Raw genomic sequence first — 22237 nt, 5'->3', positions numbered from 1 at the left:
ATGAGCAGAAGACAGGAGCAAGAAAAACCCACAGGGCACATACTGGCAGGCAACAAGAATGAGATTACCTATTCACCACTGGGTGACTGGAATATCTTTATTTATATAGTGCCAACATATTCCACAGCACTGTAGAAAATTTTAATGATGACAGCCAGAAAATATGACAAATGAAAGAAATGGCCCTAACTAATTCTCCCTAATGTTTCCCTAGAAAAAAACAACAAGAAGGCTATAGCCAGAGCTGAAAGGACTGGGCAAAAAATGTTTTCAAAGCAATTAGTGTCAGAAAATTATACAGATTTGCACATTCCTTATATTTAAAAAGAACTCAGTACTTATCAGCTGCTGTATGCCTTGCAGGAAGTGGTGTATTCTTTTCAGTCTGACACGGCGCTCTCTGCTGCCACCTCTGTCCGTGTTTGGAACTGTTCGGATCAGGAGAGGTTTTCCATGGGGTTTACTACTGCTCTAGACAGTTCCTGACATGGACAGAGGTGGCAGCAGAGAGTATTGTGTCAGACTGGAAAGAATACTCCACTTCCTGCAGAATATACAGCAGCTGATAAGTACTGGAAGACTTGAGATTTTTAAATAGAAGTATTTTTTCAGTTCTGTATAATTGTCTAGCACCAGTTGATTTGAAAAATATCTGGAGTACCCCTTTAAGGTTAACTTATTTAAATGACATTGTACAACCACACGTGTATAAGATTACAATTCACAGAGTGAGACAAGGAAATGTTTGACATAGAAGAAGCAAAAGCAAGAGGCTAAATGTCATGTGAATTATTTACACCTGCCGAGGACACCTCTACCGTAGAACAATAAACAGGTGAAAGCCTCATATCCGCAGTATAAAGGTTGAGTAATGAAATATACTATCTGTGTATAGTGTAAAAGGGCAAGGAGCAGATTAGCACAAGGTAGTAGGTGACCGTGATTTCTGCAGAAGTGTGTAAGTCAGTGTAAACTGTGCTATCAGGGTGGAAGTCACCCTCTCAAGTTTATAGAGTACAAACCAAGATCGTTCATTTCTACCTACACAACTGCATCAATCCAGTAGCTAATCTTCCAGAAGTCCTGGAAGCTAAGATATGACTTTACAGGGTCAACAAGTAAAAAAAAACAACTTTTCTGACACTTTAAAGTCTGCACTGTGTCGTGTAGTTATTTCCCATCTGACACAGCGCTCTCTGCTGCCACTTTTGTTGGTGTGAAGAACTATCCAAAGCAGAAACAACCCCCCAGAGCACTCCTCTCCTGCTCCTTACACTTTCTGACATGGACAGAGGTGGCAGCAGGGAGCACTAGAATGGAACTAATACACTACTTTTTGCAGGACATACAGCAGCTGATAAATATTGCAAGACTTTTTTTTTTAAATAGTAGTTTACAACTCTGTATAACACTTTGGAACCAGATGATTTGAAAATCATTTCCCCCTCCAGAACACCCCTTAAAGAAAGTCCGACCTCTGGCATTTGAAAAATGGGTTTTATATTAAAAAAAAGGGGGGGGGGGGCTGGGTTTCCAGTTAAATACTATGCCCGGACAACACAGAGCAAAGGGTCGGAAGCAGTTGGCCTTGTTATCCATGTAGTGGTGGCCCAGTGTTACTGCAGCCTCAGCTCCTATTGAAGTAAATGAAAGCAGAGGCTGCAGTAAGGCTGGGACACCACTACACAGAGCATGGTTCCAACTGGGGCCACCCCTGTGTTTTGTGTAGTGCAGACACCGAACAACAAGGCTTATACAATAAACTCACTGAATACAACTGTGTGCTCAAGGAGTAACGGAGCTAAAAGCCGCAATTGATGGATCTCCCTTTAAAGTGAATTTATTTCGCATATATCTAACATTATATGTTTTTTTTTTGGTGGACCTTCAAGATTAGAATAGATGATAATATTATGTCATCTCTAGTTGGGAGCAGAATATCAGTGTCCTCTTGGCAGCTGGGAGGACCCATGGAGTGAAATCACTTCTCATGGTCTATTCCAAGGATGAAATAGAGGCTGTGTCATTCCAGTACTCAGCACGAGGCTTACATATTCCATGGTGGAGCCCAGCCCTAGTTTTCCACTTGATGTAATGCCTGTAGTGTCACATACGGCTCATCCAGTGATGTGATGAGAACTCTTCATTCTGGGGGACCAATTATGACAAGTGAGTCAGAGCAGAACAGATGGGACCGTCTAGATATCTAAAGCATCGAGAGAAGGAAAAAAAATAAATATAAAGTGACTCACAGTAATTCTATCACTCTTCACAGAGGTCCCTTTAAGTCATGGGCTCTGAATACATATCTGATCTTAATATAAAACTCCTGGGGAATCCTTCTCTTGATAGAAACTCCATAGATATAAATAAAACTCAACTCGTGATCCATAAACAGCATCAGTGGTTCCACGTGGGTGTAGCCTAGTAAATAGCATGGCAGAATGATCTCCAGGGGCCTAATGGATAGCAAAATAGAATTATGAGATAGATGGCCGTTCAGTAGTATTCATGAACATTATTGGATCATGGCTGGCATGTTTGTAGGTCCTCAACCGATAATACTTTTGTATAATAATAAGACTCACATCCTTGCAGAAATTTATTTAAAAGGTACCCCCTGAAGAAGCCATGGTGAAATACATGTTGGGATTAAGAGAAGCAGGATACATTTGAGATTTCTTTTGCTAATATGGTGTCCAAACCTTTGTGTCATGAAATAATAGTCCTAATAATTTGATTGGGCTTAATACAACGGTTCAAGCCCCAAATTTTTTATGTCCTCAACTGATATGGTAAGCTATAAAGCTTGTAACAGTATGGTTTCTACAATTGAGCAACTTGTGACTGCTGGCTAAATTACACAACATTATTCAACTGGGGATTAGTGATGAGCGAGTATGCTTGGTCAAGCATAGTGCTCAATTGAGCATCGGGGTTCTCGATCGAGCTCCTTGTGGTGCCTGGGTAAAGGTGTCCATACACCTTCAATAACTGAGGGACATCAGTTATATATTCTACTGCAGTATTTCATTGCTGACATACTGCCGGAGTTCTGATATGTCTTGCAGAAATCTATTGCATTTTTTGATCAAATTTTTATATATTTTGTTGAAACATCCCTTCAAGGGACAAAATATATAAGAAATAACATGAAAAAATCAAATAGGTTAGGCAGGCACCCTCCACTCTGCCAGACGAAACAAGAGTGACAGTCTGCTCAACCAATCACTGGCTGCGACGCTGTCCCGTATCAATCAGCCAGTGAGACAAGAATGACAGCCTGCTTAGCCAATCATTGGCTGCGGTGCTGTTAGTGAGTGGCTAAGCAGGATTCTGGCAGTTGCGGAGTACACCGGACACCAGGGGAGCAGCACAGACAGGTAAGTATAGATGAGTGAATTTTTTGATCCACACTAAAACAATCTTTTATTTGTTTTAGTGTGGTTCATTTTAGGTTCAGTTTGGACAACCCTGAAACTTATGCTAAAGTTTGGCGAATCTGCTGAACTAAATTTTTGAAAATGGTGATGCTAAGCTATTTAAAAAAAGTTTGAAAAAAACTAGAAATAGAAAAACATAAGAAAGACTATATGAAATAAACATCGCTGCAATTGTATACAATAGAGATAACATGTCAGTTTTACTACATTGTTAATGACTTAAAAGCAAAACCCTTAAAGTTGCAGAATTGAATGTTTCGCATTTCAACATCACAATCTTTTTATTTCACAGAACATTTTATTGTGTACCCTAACGCTGCGTTTACACAGAACCTTTTTATATTTTAAATAGTTCACCATAAAACTATACATACTCAATACTACCACAAACATAATCATAGAATAAAGATCAATTTTTTTTATTACATTAATAGTTGTTGAAATTTTTTTTTTGTGTAACAAAAAATGTTTTTTCCCCCCTTTTTTCCAAATTGATAACCAATCTTTAGCCAATGGATTATATGTTCTCAAAATGGTACAAAAAAAATTACATTTGTGAAAAATTAAAATAAATCACAGGTCTCTGAATGTGGTAACAAAAAACACCCCCTTTTTGAGTTTTTATTGTTTAAAACTACTAAAATATGAGTAAAATCTGCAAATAAAAAAAACTCTGCACAAACCATTTCATTGTTGTTCTTTTCTTTTGCACTCCCACCCCACATATATATGTACATATAAATTATATGTAGCACAACATGATGCCACTGACAAATATAATCCATTATACAAATAACAAGTCCTTATATTGCTAAATTACTAGAGAAAAAAATATGGCTCTTTAAATAACAGTGATGAAAAAGAGGAAGAAAAATTCTTGGTTATTTTGGCCCAAATTGCACCTATACGATAGTATATGATAGGGTCTGTGTGGGAATATACAAAGATTCACATATGAGCACAAACTATTTGGGGGAGATTTATCAAACTGGTGTAAAGTAGAATTGTCTTAGTTGCCCCTAGCAACCAATCAGATTCCACTTTTCATTTTTTAAAGAGTCTGTGAGGAATGAAAGGTGGAATCTGGTTGCTAGGGGCAACTGGGACAATTCTACTTTACACCAGTTTGATAAATGTCCCCTAAAATTTTACATATACACACTCACTAGATACAGCTGAGAATGGCCAGGAACAGGATACGGCAAGGTGGGACCTTAGGTAGATAAGGCTATCGTCCCATCCTATTTTTTTTTTTTTCGTGGTATTTTCAACCTAAAAAAAAAAATATTATTTAATTATAAATTATAAAACAGCCATTTTACTATTGAGTTCAGTTAAACTCAATATTTTTGTTTGTTTTTGAGTCAAAATAATTTATTTTGAAGGGAAAAAAACAATGAACATCAATCTAGTGACCCAGTCTAGGGAGCCAGCAATCTTTTTGTGTTTCAATTGTTACATTTCAAGGCCCATAACTTTTCATTATCCAATGTAGCTGGGTTTGTTATCTGCAAGATGAGCTGTATTTATTATATCATGTATTATAGTTTATTCGTTAGCCTTTTTTATTGTTTTTGAGAGAAAATACAAAGAAAAACAAAAATAATCAGGTTGTAATACCACATACAACCTGAGGAAAGGGGTGGAGCTGTTTTTGCAAGAAAGTAGCTGTGTATTTTCTAATCCTGGAGAACCCTTTTAATGCAATTTATGGTAAAATTAGGGGTTGCCATAACAAAGCATAACAAAGCATTCATTCTATATAAAATGAATAATAAATAAACAATAAAAATCTTGAAAGGCAAGGAGGAAAAAAAAAACTAATCGAAATAAAAGGGAAAACTGATACCATGGGAAGGGATTACTGTAGACAAACAGAGATCTTGGTAATGAACAATACAGAAGTTTTATATTAGCAGGAGTACTTGTCGTTAAACTTAATACATATGTTAATTTATCATTATTTTATAAAGTAAGTAAGCGGCATGTACATAAAAGTGGGGGAAATATGCCTCAAAACTGACGTTAAAAAGACATCAATTATATGTATGAATTTCTAGGGACCGTCCACACTTGCAGCTACCATTACAGTTCCATACGAGTGGCTGGTGGTGCCCTCTAGTGGCCAATCTTTGTGTTTTTTCTGTAAGCGAAGTGAAGAAGTTCCACTGAGATTCCATAAGTCCTGATGTCATCCTCCTAAATGTGTCATCACCCGCAGCCGTCTCTACCTGCCACAGACTGCCTACACAGGACGGGACCACTCATAACCTTACAATTATCTGTGAGTGTTTTCGGATCGGATTTAGTATCTTTTGGGTCTTTGTTATTTATTTATTTCAATTAGTTACATTTTTGTTCAAACCACAGAAGCAACGTCCGATAACAGAAGCAAACAGGGCCGTCTCTTCATGCCCTGCCGGCTGGTGGTTCGCATCATCATACACCCCCCCCCCCCCCCCCCCCCCGGCACTGACCGGCCTGGCTCAGATACAGTTATTCCTTGCAGCAATTATGTCTTTTCTCCCCAAAAATATACGATTGTCAGTGTTTAGCCAAATCGTTTCCTGTGCACAGCGTCACCACTTACCTCCTTTTGGGCTGACAGTAAGCAGTGATAGAGAACACATGGCTGCTTACTGTACAGGAACAAGGACTCCTGTCATTGACAGGGGTCCCTGCTCCTCTACATAGCTTCCATGGTGCCCTATACTAGCTAAAAAGATGCAAAAAAAATACATGCTACAGATGCATGAAAAATATGGGGAGGGGGGGGGGTTTCACACGCACAGTGTTCAGATGTGATTTTTCATTCAGTTTTAGATGTTTCTTTTGTGTGCGTGTGTGTGGGGGGTAGTCATAGTCAAGTGGATCCAACATGAAGCTAAAATGTTTTTTTTTCATTTATACTTTCAGTTCCTTTTTTGAGAATAAAAAACTGCAGAGGACACCATTAAGCACCTTAAAGGGGTTATCCAGCACTACAAAAACATGGCCACTTTTCCCCCTACTGTTGTCTCCAGTTCAGGTGCGGTTTGCAATTAAGTTCCATTTACTTCAATGGAACTGAGTTTCAAAACCCCACCCAAACTGGAGACAACAGTAGGGGGAAAATGGCCATGTTTTTGTAGCGCTGGATAACCCCTTTAAGGCTATGTTCACACAATGTCAAAAATTGAAAATTAAAAAAAAAAACGTTTTTTAAACGGTTGCGATTTAACTCATTGCATTAAATGCATTAAAGTCAATGGAAAGACGGACGTCCAATGCACACAATGTATTGAATAACGGACTTTTTACAATGGACGTCAAAATAATGAACATGACGTCTTTTGCAAACAGCGGACATTTTTTATTATTTGTTCACACGCAGTTTTCCTTTTGTCACCTTTCTTTCTCCGCCTTTACTGTTCAATTCAATGGACTTTTCAATTAGGCCACACCGAAAGGGCAATTAGTAACCCCAAACTAAAATAATGTACCAATACCAGTCATTGGCCAGACAGCTAAATGACATCCGCTATTTTAGATTCAAAATGATGGACGTCATTTTAAACGGAGCTGAAAAAACGTGTGAACATAGCCTAAAGGAGTACTCGGGAGTACTTGGTTTCCAATGAACTGTTGCCAGAAAGTTATACAGACTTGTAATTTACTTCTAGTTAAAAACTCAAGTCTTCCAGTACTTATCAGCTGCTTTATGTCCCGCAGGAAGTGGTGTATTCTTTCCAGTCTGACACAGTGCTCTCTGCTGCCACCTCTGTCCATGTCAGGAACTGTCCAGAGCAGGAAAGTTGTTGTTTTTTATGGAGATTTGCTACTGTTCTGCACAGTTCCTGACATGGACAGAGGTGGCAGCAGAGAGCACTGCCTCAGACTGGAAAGAATACACCACTTTCCGCAGGACAAAAAGCAGCTGATAAGTACTGGATGATATGAGATTTTTAATTAGAAGTAAATTACAAATCTATGTAACTTTCTGACAGCAGTTGATGTGAAAGAAAAACTATTTTGCTGGATCAACAGTGATAGCAGAGAAGAGGTTTACCACCACTGACTCCCACAGCAAGTGACTGTGTGTACCAAGCTCCTGTACTCTGTATGATTATTATCACTAGTACAAAAATAGTGCGAGCACATGTAAGCGATGCATAGGCTGATGGGTAGGTGCCAAATTGGACGATCCAATACTGACGGCCAATTACTTCCAAAAGCCTGTAGAGCCCCTTTAAAGGAGGTTAGAGTAAAAGAAGGGATCCTCAGCTTCCAATCACTGTCCACAACTATGATTGGCTGAGTGGACATTTTCTGCATGTCGAGACATCACCATGAAGCATTGGGTAGCTGGGACCATCTGAGGCCATCCAGGGGCGTAACTAGAAGCGGCTGGGCCCCATAGCAAACCTTTGTAACTTTTGGTTACAACATTTCCATTGTGAGCACTCCCTTCCTTGGGGGGGGCCGATTACATCCCTGTTCTTGGAATCAGTCGGGGTGAGGCTATCTCATATAGGATAACAAGCCAAGATGGGACTATCCCTTTAAGTCTCTGTCCCCCAGGTATACGTTACTTCCACAATGGCATACTTTAATCCTAAATTTAATCTCCCTGGAGTTGAGCCACCAGCAACTCTTCTCCTTCCATAAAATAGGTCACGGGGAGATAATAGGGTTTAATGGGACTGGTAAAGCGCAGCCTTGCCTTTGTGACAGCCCTGTGTCATGACCCTTTCTCAGACCGTCAGGTCCCCAGGAGAGGAGACAAAACTAACTTTGTTCGAGCTGACAATGGTGACCTGACAGAGGCGAGCCGACGCAGCACATTCCCCATCATGCGATACGCCGCACTGGTTTTAAGTTGACCTATTTGAATTGATGGATCTTTCATTCAAGGTTAAATACATTCTTCTTGCACAATTGAAGCGTCCATTTTCTCCATGCAATACATCTGAATGTTTGAATACTAATGCCGGGCATTACATCCTGATACAATGGGCTCTTTTCATTGTCTGCTGCATCTTTTCAGGAGCCCTGTTGGTATTTTCAGCCCTTGTACTATTGTTCCTGAGAGTCCTCAGCAGACATCCTGTCCCTTGATGCATGGCTGCTGTTGTTGTCACGGTCGCTTTGTCCCATTTAATACAGGACATAGAAAGAAAGCAACCTGCCATTGTGTACTATTCGATTTTTTTCCCGGCTTTTTTTTACCTTAAGATTTTTAAGGGCCTAATAAAAGTAAACCAAGGACCAACATCAATATACAGATAGTGGCTGCAAAGAGGACGTTCACCTCTGGAGGACCTAACATGTCCATGCATTACATATAGGCATCGTGTAATACCTTATCTCTCCTGTGGGGATGCCGCTAAGAAATTGAACACTTGCTGCCAGAAAAAAAATTAGCCCAATATTTCTCAATATTAGGTATTTGGTTAAAAAGTGTAATAAAAAACAGTAATGTCACAAAAACATGCAAAAATCACATTAAGGCTATGTTCACACATGTATAGTATTTTATGGTATTTGTAGTATTTTATAGTAGTTTGGTCAGTATTTTTTCAACCAATATCAGGAGTGGGACTGACAAGATTTGTACATTTTCTGTGTTTTCAGTCCATTTCCTGGTTTTAGTTGAAAAAAGAGCAACCAAAAGAATGATGGAAATACTGTGTGTGAACATGGCCCAGGGCTATGCTCACACGCTGTAAAAATAACAGCCGTTCAGCTGTGAACGGCGATTGTTTATTGCTATCTACTGTCGGAATTAATGATCACGACCATTAATTCCTGGCGTAGAAGGGGTTAAAGGACAACTCCCACGAAAAACTTTTTTGGCTTATTTAACTTATATATAAAGTTACATAACTTTTTAGTGTGTTTAAATAACCAGTCTGGCCCCCTTCCCCACTTTCGGACCCCCGATTGGCTGAGCTTGCTGGAAGCCATGTGATGCACTCCAGCCAATAAAAAGGCTGCCGGTGCGCAAGCGCACTGGCAGCCTTTTCTCTCCCATGGACCCGGAAGTGAGAGACATCGCAGGGCGGTGGCAAGAGGTGACGTAGACGCGGACGGCTGGTTTACTGGACCTTTTAGATGGCCCAATATTCGGGCAGTAAGGGCTGCATGGACATCATTAGCGACGTCCATGTAGCCCTTGCCCAAACCTCTGATACCTTACCTCATCCCGCTCCGCAGCAGCTGCAGAGCACAGGAGAGAAGACGGGGAGCGGGAAGAGGTAAGGCATCAGGTGTTTGGGCAATCATCGGCCGTCGGTGCCCAACGATTTTAGATCCCAACCTAAACCAAGGATCGGTCAATGATCATTTCATCGGCTGATCGCTGTTTCTATTACACAGAGCGATAATCGCCGGAATCGGCCATGTTCGACCAATTATCGCTCCATGTAATAAGGCCCTTAGACAACCATGGCACTAAGACACAACAAGACCTGCCCTTCTAGAGATGCTCTGACCCAAGAGCTGACTGTTCACTTGTTTCTTCACATATCTCACTACTTGAGAGGTGTCACTGCAACATGGTAAAGAAGATCATCACTGTACCCACTGCACATAACATCAATAAGAGCAGATAAGCAATTTCTGCATCTGCCATTAAACGAAGGGTTAACTTTTCCCTCTGCTTATACCTCCCCTAGATGAGGCCTGCGCCTGCATGGATGACATACTAAACAGACACAATATCTCCGGGATTATTACAGGAAGTCTTTTATGTTTTTTATTCCAAGGAGAAACATGTATCAAAGAAACTTGTAGGAGAGCGTTCTGCCCCATCGACATGGAATGCGGCTCTGTGCAAAGTGGTAATGGTTGTCCCACATGCTACAGTACATGAAAGCTATGCGACAAAGACAGGGAGCACCCACTGCTGTGCAAATCATTGATCTTTAGTATGAGGGGATACTGTGATCTCCTTATTGGCTATTGAGCATGAGAAGAGCACATTGGCTGTATGTTAGTTGAGGTATGAAAGTGTCGTGCACACTAAGAAAGGCAATAGCAGTAGACCGAGCAGGCCTCCTGGGATCTGCAAACGTCCCTTCAACTGAAAGCACTCCTGACAAGTGCATGCAGCTTAGCGGTTGGTTGGAGGGGGGGCAATCAAAAGTTTGCTATGGGGCCCAGCCATTTCTAGCTACTTCCCTGAAGAAGGGCAATTATCTACCTTGTTAAGGGACAGTAACTAGGGGGGCACCTATTTATTTAGTAAAAGACAATTCTATTTTTACAAGGGGGCAAGCATCTAACTAGTGGGTAACTCTCTACATACTGATGGGATGAACTATCTACCTGCAGGAAGCAATTGTCTGCCCTATTGAGGGGGGGGGGGGGGCAACTATGTACCTACTGGTGGGCACCTAGCTCCCAAAAGGGGACATTATTACCATTTGGGACATTGTGGTTAGGGAAAAGATGACATGGCTAGAAGAAAGCATTATGATGGTCTAAACCAGATGAAAAAGAAAAGGATGACTCCAGGCATCTGTGAGTAACTGGATGTAACTGCACTGTAATCATTAATTGACACTAGGTGGGGGTAATGTTAGCCAAATCTATAGTTTGGTATTATTTTGTCTTTATATAATGTCAATGTCAATACAGAGATGGTAATACATATAGTTATATTTGTGCCTAGTATAGTGGTATCATTATGCCAACCTATTGTATAGAGATAAATAGTCAATTTTGCTGGTAATGATTAAGGTGCATGTAGATACTTCAGGCAGCAGAAAATTTACAACATAAATTACAAAGTTGCAGAGCTTTTCCTTGCACAGTGATTAAGGTTAAATGGGGTGGAGTAAGAGGTGGGTTGGGAGATGTTTATCTGGAGACCTCTGTTGTCTTTTGCTCTTGTTTGGTTAGCTGGGGTCCATTCAGTCCTCGTCATTCTCCTTTTTCATCCCTTTGTGTGTGAGATTTCTGATGAAACCATTGAATGGTTGTTTTTTTTATCTACCACAACATTCTTGCTAAATGGAGACTGATGCCAATCAACATCCACCATCAGCAGTATGTAGGGCATGCAACCTGTGTGGTTACATAGTTACATAAGAGTTAGCACTTGTCACTATTGATGGTCTGGACACCTGGAGCTCTTATCCTTATTCCCACAATAGGTTCCTATATCATAACCATGCAGTTGCCAATGAACAGAACTTTATTTTGTGAAATAGTAACATGACTGTCCTGAGTGGTTCTTATATCAGGGCTAAGAACTTTACTTTTGCTGGAAATCAGAGACCGCCAATTTATGTTGGGACACCTGATCCAATATGTAGAGGGACAAATTCCACCATGTCAGCCGATGTTCTTGCAGTCCACATTGGCACTGCATCTTGCAAAGGCCGTTCCATGCCACCTATGAGTGTCTGAAGTGGGCACATAGTTTCCTTGCCATCCTGAGGAGTCCTGAGAAGCAGCGGAGGAACCTATGCATAATGCCCTCCCCATTTCAGTGCTTACACAATGTTCCTTATATTGTCCGCCACTACAGGGTCAGCCACTTGCATATGTCATCCTCCATGGTCCAAAAAAGTTCTTGCCCAGGGTGGCTGCTTTTGCCCAGGCTGCACAGGTGAAGGACTGCCTGACAGCGTTGGGCTTGGCAGCATTGGTACGCTACAGGGAAAGGGTGTGCAGTGGTGTGATGACCAGACAAGGCGGTGAAGGCAGATAATGAGATCTCAGGATACTGGATACCCTGAAATCTCAGAGCAGATAGTGGTGTGACCTCCATTGTTTCTTGTTGCCACTACAGCTCTCCAGGAAGGACATTAATTTAGTGGGCAGTCACGAACACATACATCCCTTGGCCATAGCTTGAACTACATATGTCCACGCTTAGGTGCCCCGATGAGAGACAGAGAGCTGCAAAGAGTCGCCAGGTTTGGGTGCATAGATGGAAAAGCCTTTGGGTGCATAGATGGAAAAAAAATGGCGACTTGGCGTTCTCTATCTTGGTTGTGCACAAGCCATCAGGTGTCTAAATAGCTTTGAGTGCACTAACTGGAACAGGAGAGACAGCAGGTTATTATTGGAATGGTACTGGCTTCTGGTGATGGCTTTGAACAGTGACTGCTGTCTCAATAGTGGCAGTGTTTGGTCACTGTGCCCACGGAGGAGACAAATGTAGAAGTCAGGGACCAGCTACTTTCAGCCAAGAACACACAATTTTGGCTTGCAAAGATGGGCTGCGTGAGGGTAGCTGCAGATGTTTGTTTTTTCCAGCAAGAAATGGCATGTGGGTCCTGGTTCTTCCAGGCAGTGGGATGGTGGCGCTCCATATGCTTATACATAGAAGTGGTGCCTGCGTTTGAACCCAAACCTGACCCACTTTATGGCCACAAATGCTACAGATGGCTGCATGTTCTTTGCCGCCACTGACACGGAAGAAATGCCAGATCGCTGATCACAGTGTTTGGTTCTTCGGAGCAGGTGCACTGCTATGTTGTTGTGGAGTGTTGCCGCTGCCTTGGGGTACCTGTCGAGCACCTAGGCCATGCCCACATCTGCTGGGTGATGCTGTACACCTACCCCTTTTTCCTCCGTACCCACTAGCTGTAGATGGGTTAACATCTGTGGACAAAGAGTCCGGGACAAATGTTTCCTCTCCTAAACTGTTATCCCGCAAAGACATGCAGTACAAGACTGGACTTTGGCCAGAAGTTGCCCCTCCCTGGCTCTCCTGACTTCTTTGCAATTTCTGACTGTCAGTACATTCCTTCAGAACATCCTTCAAAAGTAGAGCGGCTGAGACTCTGTTAGGCTCGGCAGGAGCTCTCTTGCTGATGGCTCTGGCAAGTATTGGGTGTGAGAAACCACAGCAGACGGGGCAGAGAAAACATCCGTGGGAGGGTGGTGGCACTACTGCAGGACGACCCTTCAGATGGCTGCTGTCTATGGGATTGGCTACTGTCTGCCATTGAGCTGGAACTTTAAAGAATCCAGTCTACAATCCCAGCCTGGCTGGTATTCACCTGCCCACTAGGTGTAACAGGGAGTTGAAACCTTCCTCCAAACCAATTGGGTTCATCACTCCCACGAACCTGTATTCCACTAGCACCACCTTGTGTGCCACCTTGGCTGCTGACACTGGCCATACCCTGAAAAGGGATATATTGTTTTAGCAAGCTTATGTTATATTGTTTGTTTTTTTTTATTTGAGAGGGAGCAAAATCATTTTTTTATATGGTGGATAGTGCCACCACTGGTGCTTCACTAGATGGGACAAGCCACGGATGTTACCTAATTGAGTGGAGGGGGTCCACTGGCAATTAAATGGGTTGAATACAGCACAGACAGACTGGTTTGAATAGACACTAGCTTAACAGCACCCAAAGACTGGTTGAAATGGACACTGGCTTTACAGCACCCACAGACTGGTTGAAATGGACACTTGCTTTACAGCACCCGCAGACTGATTTGAATGCACCCTGGCTTCACAGCACGCACAGACTGGATTCAGTGGATACTGACCACTTCTCCCACACACTGGATCAGCTTCCAGCAGGTGTAGATTTGGATCACGATTTACGCCTGCGAGCAAACAGGGATTAGGTTAATATACTGACCCTTTTCCACAAAGTGGCATGCGCTAATAATGGAAGTCTACTGGACTTCCTGTATACGGAATTCTATTGATTGTATGGGGTCTGACTTGTCAGAAGTTTGTTGAAATGATAGGTACAAATTTCTCAAACAACATACTGCCTCTGGTGGTTCTTCTAGCATAAAGTCCATTGAACCATGCCAATACACAGACATGTGAAATTATAACAACTTTATGTAACGCAGTCTGCGCGGCGGACCACCCCATGCGAGGGAAGAGGGTTTTGTAGAGATTTCAGCAAAAAATAACTGATTAAGCCAAGTAATCATTCTACACATCCTAAGGCGTCTTTGATCCTTAGATCAGCCCCATCTGCAAACTGACAGACTGGCCGGCATTTCCAGATGTAAGCAAACAGCTCTTACTGGCTGCCTCTGCTGCTTTCATCTCCGTCTTTCAGAGGATACTTATGACGAATGAAGGAGATGAATTCTTTTCTCTTTTTATACATATTCAGCCAGATAATCCAAAGGAAGCCTCCTCATTGTGTTCATAGTAAACACTGCGCATGGAAGTTTACCAGACTCTAGATGAGATGCGCAGAATTACTTTCCAGCGGATAGTTTTACCTGTGTGCTCTCCACCATTGTCTTAGCTTTGGCAACATCCACTGATGTGCCAATGCCAGTGGAAGTGGCTCGCCAGAGGATGTTGTCAAAACTAAGACAACGACGAAGAGCAGGTGGCACAGTGTAACGCCTGGAGTCGTGGATCCACTGAACTGTCACTAGCGATGGCACTAACCTCACCAGGGAGCGGAGTCCAAGGGGCCGCTGGGTTTCACCAGAGCCCGCCGCAAGGCGGGATGGACTTGCTGCAGCAGGCGACCCCCAGGTCGCTACCCCTGGCTTGGTTGCTAGTGATAGCAGGCGAGGCGTGGCAGGAGCAGTAGGCAGATGGTAATGCAGGCAGAGGTCTGTGGGCATAACCGCAGGTGGCAGGCAATGCACAGGAACAAAGGGTAAGAAGCGGACAGGGACTAGGGTCCGGAACAGTGGACAGGGGCTAGGAACAAGGACTGAGGTCAGGAACAACAGGGAGCTGGGCCAAACGCTATGGGAAGCATGTAGAGGCTCCAACACCTGTGGTGGGGCATGCTGGGATTATATAGGGAGTGACCAGAGCAACTACCAATTAAGGGCGGACTGGCCCTTTAAATCTGAGGCAGCCGGCGCGGACGCGCCCTAGGAGGCGGGGACGCCTTTGCCGGCCAGGACAGACAGAGACAGGAGCGGGGCGAGGTAAGGCGCCCCCCGGGCCGAACTAGTAGCAGCGCCGGGTCCCTGCACATGGACCCCGGCGGCTGCATGAGGCAGAGGGAAGTTGCGGCGGCGGCCCGGAGCATGGGACGCCGCCGCAGCCGTGACACACAGGAACTGGAAGTAGTGACAGAGCATGTCAGGTAAGTATATAAGTGAATAGTAGATTATCAGTTTAACATTCGGTTTGGTGCAACATTCATCTGTGATCTATACAGAGGGTAGGGGTAAGCCACAGCCAAACAGGCCTCATACACCTTATACTGCCATTGGCTGTACTTGCCACATACTGCCATGGCCTTATACTGCCATTGGCTGCGGTTGGTTGGGCCACCAGTATAAGGTACGTGGGGCTCCCCCAAACAACCACCAAGAGATATCAGTGGTGATAGAGGATGAGTATGATGGAAATGCCTGACCACTTTGTGCTTGGAGAGATGAGCCACACTCAGAGCTCTGTGGCTGCGGTTACCCCTCCCCATAGAGAACACAGGAATGCTTGGTGGGGCGAATGGGGTTCGAGCTTTATTTAAGACCGGCATTTGAGCACATTAGTCTTGATAAATATCCCTGTTTGAGCATATTAAAGTGAATATGCTGACCCTGGTGGTGCAGTCCATTTTTCAAAACGCCGGCTGATTCCCACAATCATAGTTGGTTTCTTCATACCCACTTCAGGCCACTCTGTGTCCTGGCGGCTCCCCCGGCTCCCCCAGTTAACCAGAGGGAAGGGTATATTGTTACACTGAGGGCGATAGACCCCCCTCCACTGCATAGAGCGGGCCTAAGTGCACATGAACCAGCGACGATCGCGGGAACCAGGTGGCTTTTTGTAAAATGGACCGCGCCACCAGGATCTGAGCGCCACCGCCGACCAGGTGTTAAAAAAAAAATAATTCACTAAGCGAACTGGTACATTCGCCTTAGACTGTACTTATCCACCCTGACCCCAGACTAATTCTACTGCATTTATACATAGTAGCCCTGTAAGAACAGAACCAAGATTACTGCTCTTAATGAAAATTGGACTGGATACAACTGGGCCAAACCATCAGCTGTATGGAATACTAGATCTATGCAGGTGTTTAAGCAAGAAAGAATGTTTCCATTCACTGACAGAGCAGGAACCTTAAAAATCTCAAAGACGTGAAAGACAAAGTATATTAAAAATGTCCAAATTTACAGTCATCCATGTGAACCTAATCCTATGCACACATGCTAAGTAAAATATCATTTTGCAGCTCTTTGAACCGGTTGCAGGTCTCCATCTCTTTCCGTGAGGCCTGACGAAGGACAATAAATTTCTTAAACGTTTCTTTAATGTAGCAAAATGTTGTGAATTGGTTTCTTGTTACAAAAACACATGTGGGTCTGTTTCTGCTTTGCCCGGACTGTACAGCCCCGGAAAGCTCTTAGTGGTTTCCCAGTGGTGGTGATACGGGTCACTGGCGCTATAGACTTGTGTATTGTACTAGCGCTACTGCTAAGTGAGGCTGCTGGTGCTGTGATTTATATCATTTCCTGTGGCCCGGTACTTAGTTACAGACGTTTCATGATTGAGGACATGTTTAGTAATAAAATAAATGTATGCCGAGGAGCATGACTACAATATTAAACAGCGGGACTACTGAAAATACACACCGGGCTGTGAACTATATTCTGCTCAGGTTACACAGGGCTCTTAAAATAGATGTCAAGAGAGTGTCAGGATAAAGGTATAGTGTTCATTTATATCTGTAGCCTTTTATACTGGCCAATTATCGGGAAATGAGTGTTCAGAGGGATGCTATTTCTCGACAGTTGTCCCATGTAAAAAGGCGAGAGATCAGCCAATGAACGATAAAACGAGAAATGTTAGTGGTCCAAGGAAAGCCGACAGAGTCATGGGTGTCCAACTCTCACTGTCATGGTAGCTGGAGTGGGATCTTGGAATCTTAATAGGGGGGAGGGGGCAAAGGGGTATGTAGTGCAACAGGCAACTTTACTCAGCAATGTGGAGGCAAAGTTTTCAAACACTTTTCAGTTCCAACGAGTATAAAATAGCAAGAGTTGGTCTAGGTGGTGGACCCTTGCAGAACATGTAGGTCTTCTGAGTGAGTTCCTGAGGTGTCAGAAGTCCCTGAGGTAACAAAAATCACTCCACTTGGCTACTGGTGATAGTGGGATATCTAAACCCAACCGGAGGTTGACAAGGTTTTAGACAGCTAAGAGGTCCTAGACAAAATGTTGCCTTTTTAGACTTCTGGGTTTCTAAGACAGGGTCTTATATTATTTTTTTTTCGGGGTAGGTCTTTTTTACAAAGAAACACAGATGCCTCCTACACTGTATCCCCACTGTATACAGTATTTAGCCTCAATACTGTATGTGCCACTGTTGTTAGGCTTCTATACTGTAAGTACCACTGTAGTTAGGCCTCCATATTGTATACCTTCCTCCCATCTCGGCAGGTAGTAAGGGCCGGCTCCAGGTTTTTGCAGGCTCTTTGGCGACAGAGCTTCAGCGGAGCCCTCACCCATCCATCCACTATGTACAATCACTTTAACACCACTAACATACATAAACACATACTTACTGACACACAGACTACTGACTGACACACACACACATTACTTACTGACACACACAAATTATTGACTGACACACACACATTACTGACTGACACACACACACACACATACACATTACTGACTGACACACACACATTACTGACTGACACACACACACACACACACATACACATTACTGTCTGAAACACACACACACACACACACACACATTACTGACTGACAGACAGGCACACATACACACAGCACTTACAGATCAGTCTTCTTCCTTTTCCTCTCTGCCTTCCTGATCTCCACACTGTAGTTTTGAGGACCTGCGGGTCATGTGATCAGGTCCTTCATCCCACTCTGCAGGACACTCACAGGTCCTGCTTTTACTCTGTTTTTTTTATGTTCAGCCCTCCCTGCTCTACAGTGAGCAGGTTGAACATCAGAACACTGGGCCCCTCTCCCTCTCTGGGCCCTACAGACCAGGACAAAGCTGGTACACTGGGTAGTCACTGCAAACCCTCACAGTAACCACTAAGGGTAAGCTTTGTCAACTAACCCTTCAACAACCACAAGCAATAGTAGTAAGCATATTGTATAAAATATATTCCTACCAGTTTTATATGTTAATAAATCTTAGCTTGACTATCACACACCATGTTTACCCAAGTTCCTATGGTGCTGGTGATGCCGCCAGCCTTAGCTGGGTGATAAGTTGATGGCGGTATGGAGTCACATGATAAAGTCTCAGGGTGCTGGAGAGGTTAATAGGAGGTTGAGGTTCCTCATCAGAAATTTTTTTCTTTTATATTTTCAATCGTGAGAAACTGAGGTGTAAAAGGTGGAATCGTGAGGCTCACGGTAAGAGACTGCTGACTTCTTCATTCTTGTAGCCAGGAGCTGACTTACTTGGGAAATTTCAGTGCAATAAAATAGATTTCTGGCTAGTTGCCCGCTCACCGGATGTCACTTATGGCAAAGGAAAAAGATACTATTGTGTTACGTGGGGCACAAAATGAGAAATCATTTCTGAGTAGTAATTGGCAATAATGGTTTCTGCCAAAGAAAACAAAGATTTCCTTTTAAACTGTCCAGGCGGATGAAGAATATAAAGACGACATTGAAGGCGGATTATTAATGGTACGTTTCTTAGTTCAGGTTTTTTTTTTCTTTTTTTGCAAAAAAAAAAAAAAAAATTAAGAAAACACAGTAACTGGAATAAAGTAATGATGGATGGAAGGAGATTTTATGACAGATCCACGAGTGTTTGAAATCTGCGGTACTATTCTATATAGAGATATCATGTAAAAAAATATATATAATTTGTGGTATAGGCGACAGCAATCAGTTTTTAGTCAGGTTTACACAAACACATGTGGGAGATAGGAGCTCCACGCGTATCACTGCATCTTACACAGCTTCATCAGGGACAAGGCATGAAGCATGGGTCTGAGGCATCTGAAGTATACATAGGGAATTTCAGTTAAAGGGGTATTCCCCCCAAAATTATTTTTGCATTAATACGCTGCCCACCCGTAGCTTTCCATCTTTCCAATATAAAGTTATTATGGATTCTGCACAGTTTTGCTGTTATCCAGCTGCATTCACCTCCACGGATTGCATAGAATCATCAGATCTCAGTCCACACTGACACGCTCCCTGCTCCTGGCCCCCACCCTCCGAGACGGCATCACGTGTCCTCAGTCCCAGCACAGTGAAGTGACTGAGAACACTGATGGGGTGGCTGCTGTTACAGAGGGAGACAGTGATCAGGGCAGCTGTGACTGCATCCCTCTCTAACAGCAGCCACCCGGTCACCCCCTGTGTCCAGAGCTCACCCCCTGTGTCCAGAGCCTCCCGGCAGCACTCACCCGCAGCACACAGCCCCCCGGCCCACAATCAACCGCCCCCCCATCACCCGTGGCATCCCTTACTCACCCGAGGCATAGCAGCTGCACTCACCCGCGGCAAGCTCCCCCCCCCCCCCGCGACAAGCTCCGCCCCCCGCAATCGCCCGCGGCAAGCTCCGCCCCCCCAATCATCCGCGGCTCTGCTACACCGCCCCCCCCAACTCAGCTCTGCTACGCCGTCCCCCCCAATTCAGCTCTGCTACGCCGCCACCGCCAACTCAGCTCTGCTACGCTGTCACCGCCAACTCAGCTCTGCTACGCCGTCCCCCCCAACTCAGCTCTGTTACGCCGTCACCGCCAACTCAGCTCTGCTACGCCGTCACCACCAACTCAGCTCTGCTACACTGTCATCCCCAACTCAGCTCTGCTACAACGTCACTTCCAACTCAGCTCTGCTACAACGTCTCTTCCAACTCAGCTTTGCTACACCGACACCGCCATCTCAGCTCTACTACACCGTCATCATCTCCTTCATTGTCTCAGCTCTGCTACTTCACCATCATCAGGCAGAAGCATTGCATGATGGGAAATGTAGTTTCCTATCTTGGATATAGATTGTCTTTTAGAAAAACTTGTAACTCAGGAACGGCAGCAGCTAGAAAGATGGGAGATGGCTCAAAATACTCAGGGGGACTTGGTGAGTAAGGCCAGCTAGGTTTGGGAGCATTTAATTTTTTTAGCTCTTGGGGGGAGTACCCCTTTAAATATACTGTCGACAGACCCTTGTATATAGCGATTACTAGATATATATAAGTATATGAGGGTTATGTTATTGTATGTGCACCTTATAGAAACAAAATGACTATTGTGTGTTGTTTTTTTGTTTTTCTTATTTATTCATTTAGTTTTTTGTTTCTCTTATTTATTTTTTCACCATGATTTTAATTAAATTAAATATAATAGTAATGATATTATTATATACAATATATAACTATACTATATATTATTATATACATAACTATACTATAAAGTACCATATTATTATATACATAACTATACTATATACCCTGTATCCCCCGAAAATAATACATCCTCAGAAAATAAGGCCTAGTGGAGGATTTACAGGAAAGCTCAAAATAAAGCAACCCCCGAATGTAAGATCCCTGCCTTCACCATGCCGCTAAGGTGAGGGGGTGGGGGGGCAGGGAGAGGTGGTGGGATGTCTGGTTATGCTGGTTTGTGATGACAACTACTACAATATATATATATATATATATATATATATATATATATATATATATATATATATATATAATACATGTTTATTTTTTCTTGTTCAACAAAAAGTGTGAATTCTTCTTCATGGAAAAATAAGACATCCCTTGAAAATAAGACATAGCGCATCTTTGGGAGCAAAAATTAATATAAGACACTGTCTTCAGGGAAATGCGGTAGTATTGTATTATTATATAAGTACCATATGTGCAATGTGTGTGAACCTAGCCTTAGGGTATATCACTGTCCATACACTGGACCTCTACAAGGCAGATTCATACATCACTCTACCTGTCCTGAAGCATCTCTGACATCATCTGATGGAAAATCACGTCTGACCCCTTTATTCAGAAAGAGCTTTCGTTGCAGCTTTCCCCTCCCCATAGACACAGGAACACTTGGCCATGTTTAGCTGTCAGATATTGAAGATGTGTGACCACCTTTAGACTTATATTGGCCACTGGTATAAGGTGTATGGGGTCGTCTAGAACAACCATAACAGATAATGTTGTTGGACATAGGGGTGGGCTGTGATGGTAAATCACAGCCGTATTCCTTTGTCCAGATTGAACTCAGCAAGAATGCTTTCCTTTATTTAGTCCCTGGTTGTCTCCATTGTGATTATAGCTCCATTGGTGGTCACGGCTACATGGGGGCTCTTATCCGTACATAGAGCCTCCATAAGTTTTGATAGTGGCATCTAAAGTACTACCTGATAATTCTTGCAGCATGACCCTTTACCTATTGTGGGAATCATACACCCTATTTAGGAATTTGGGGACAATAAGGGGTATCCTCCCTCATGTGTTGGCTAGAATGGAGAGTGTGGAGGACCTGTCCTGCATTACACAACCCATTGAGGAGAATAGATATTTTGTTTGAATCCAACCTAAAAACAACAAAAAGGTAACAATCTTATTAGTACAAAACGGAGATGAAGGAGCAGGAAGCACCATTGATGATCCTGATTTGAGCCAGAAACTTCTTATCCTGGCTCCTGAGTGGCCCTGGTATTTCTTGACCTGTCAGGGGCCACTCAGGAGCCAGTGAATGAATAGCATTGAGATAAATGTGTCTTGTTCTGTTTTATTTCTATGATTTTTCTTGTGTTACTCACAGCTAACGTGTAAGATAATCCTGAACCCACTCAATGTCAGACTGTTAGTGAGATTAACCAGAGCAGACATCCATGAGCCGGACCCTGACATTTACTGTAATTGTTCCGGC

At 43.2% G+C, this 22237-nt stretch overlaps 1 long non-coding RNA gene across 1 annotated transcript; it reads right to left on the bottom strand.

Annotated features, from left to right (window-relative positions):
* Positions 1-1744: 1744 nt before the first annotated feature.
* On the bottom strand, positions 1745-18186 carry LOC138796729 (uncharacterized). Its single transcript, XR_011363805.1, has 3 exons — positions 18151-18186; positions 2253-2459; positions 1745-2148 (listed from the first exon to the last, which is right to left on the bottom strand). It is a non-coding gene; the product is annotated as an uncharacterized lncRNA (long non-coding RNA).
* Positions 18187-22237: the final 4051 nt, after the last annotated feature.

Source organism: Dendropsophus ebraccatus, chromosome 7 (assembly GCF_027789765.1).
Source record: "Dendropsophus ebraccatus isolate aDenEbr1 chromosome 7, aDenEbr1.pat, whole genome shotgun sequence".
Classification (NCBI taxonomy): domain Eukaryota; kingdom Metazoa; phylum Chordata; class Amphibia; order Anura; family Hylidae; genus Dendropsophus; species Dendropsophus ebraccatus.
This window is presented reverse-complemented; position numbering and strand designations above follow the sequence as displayed.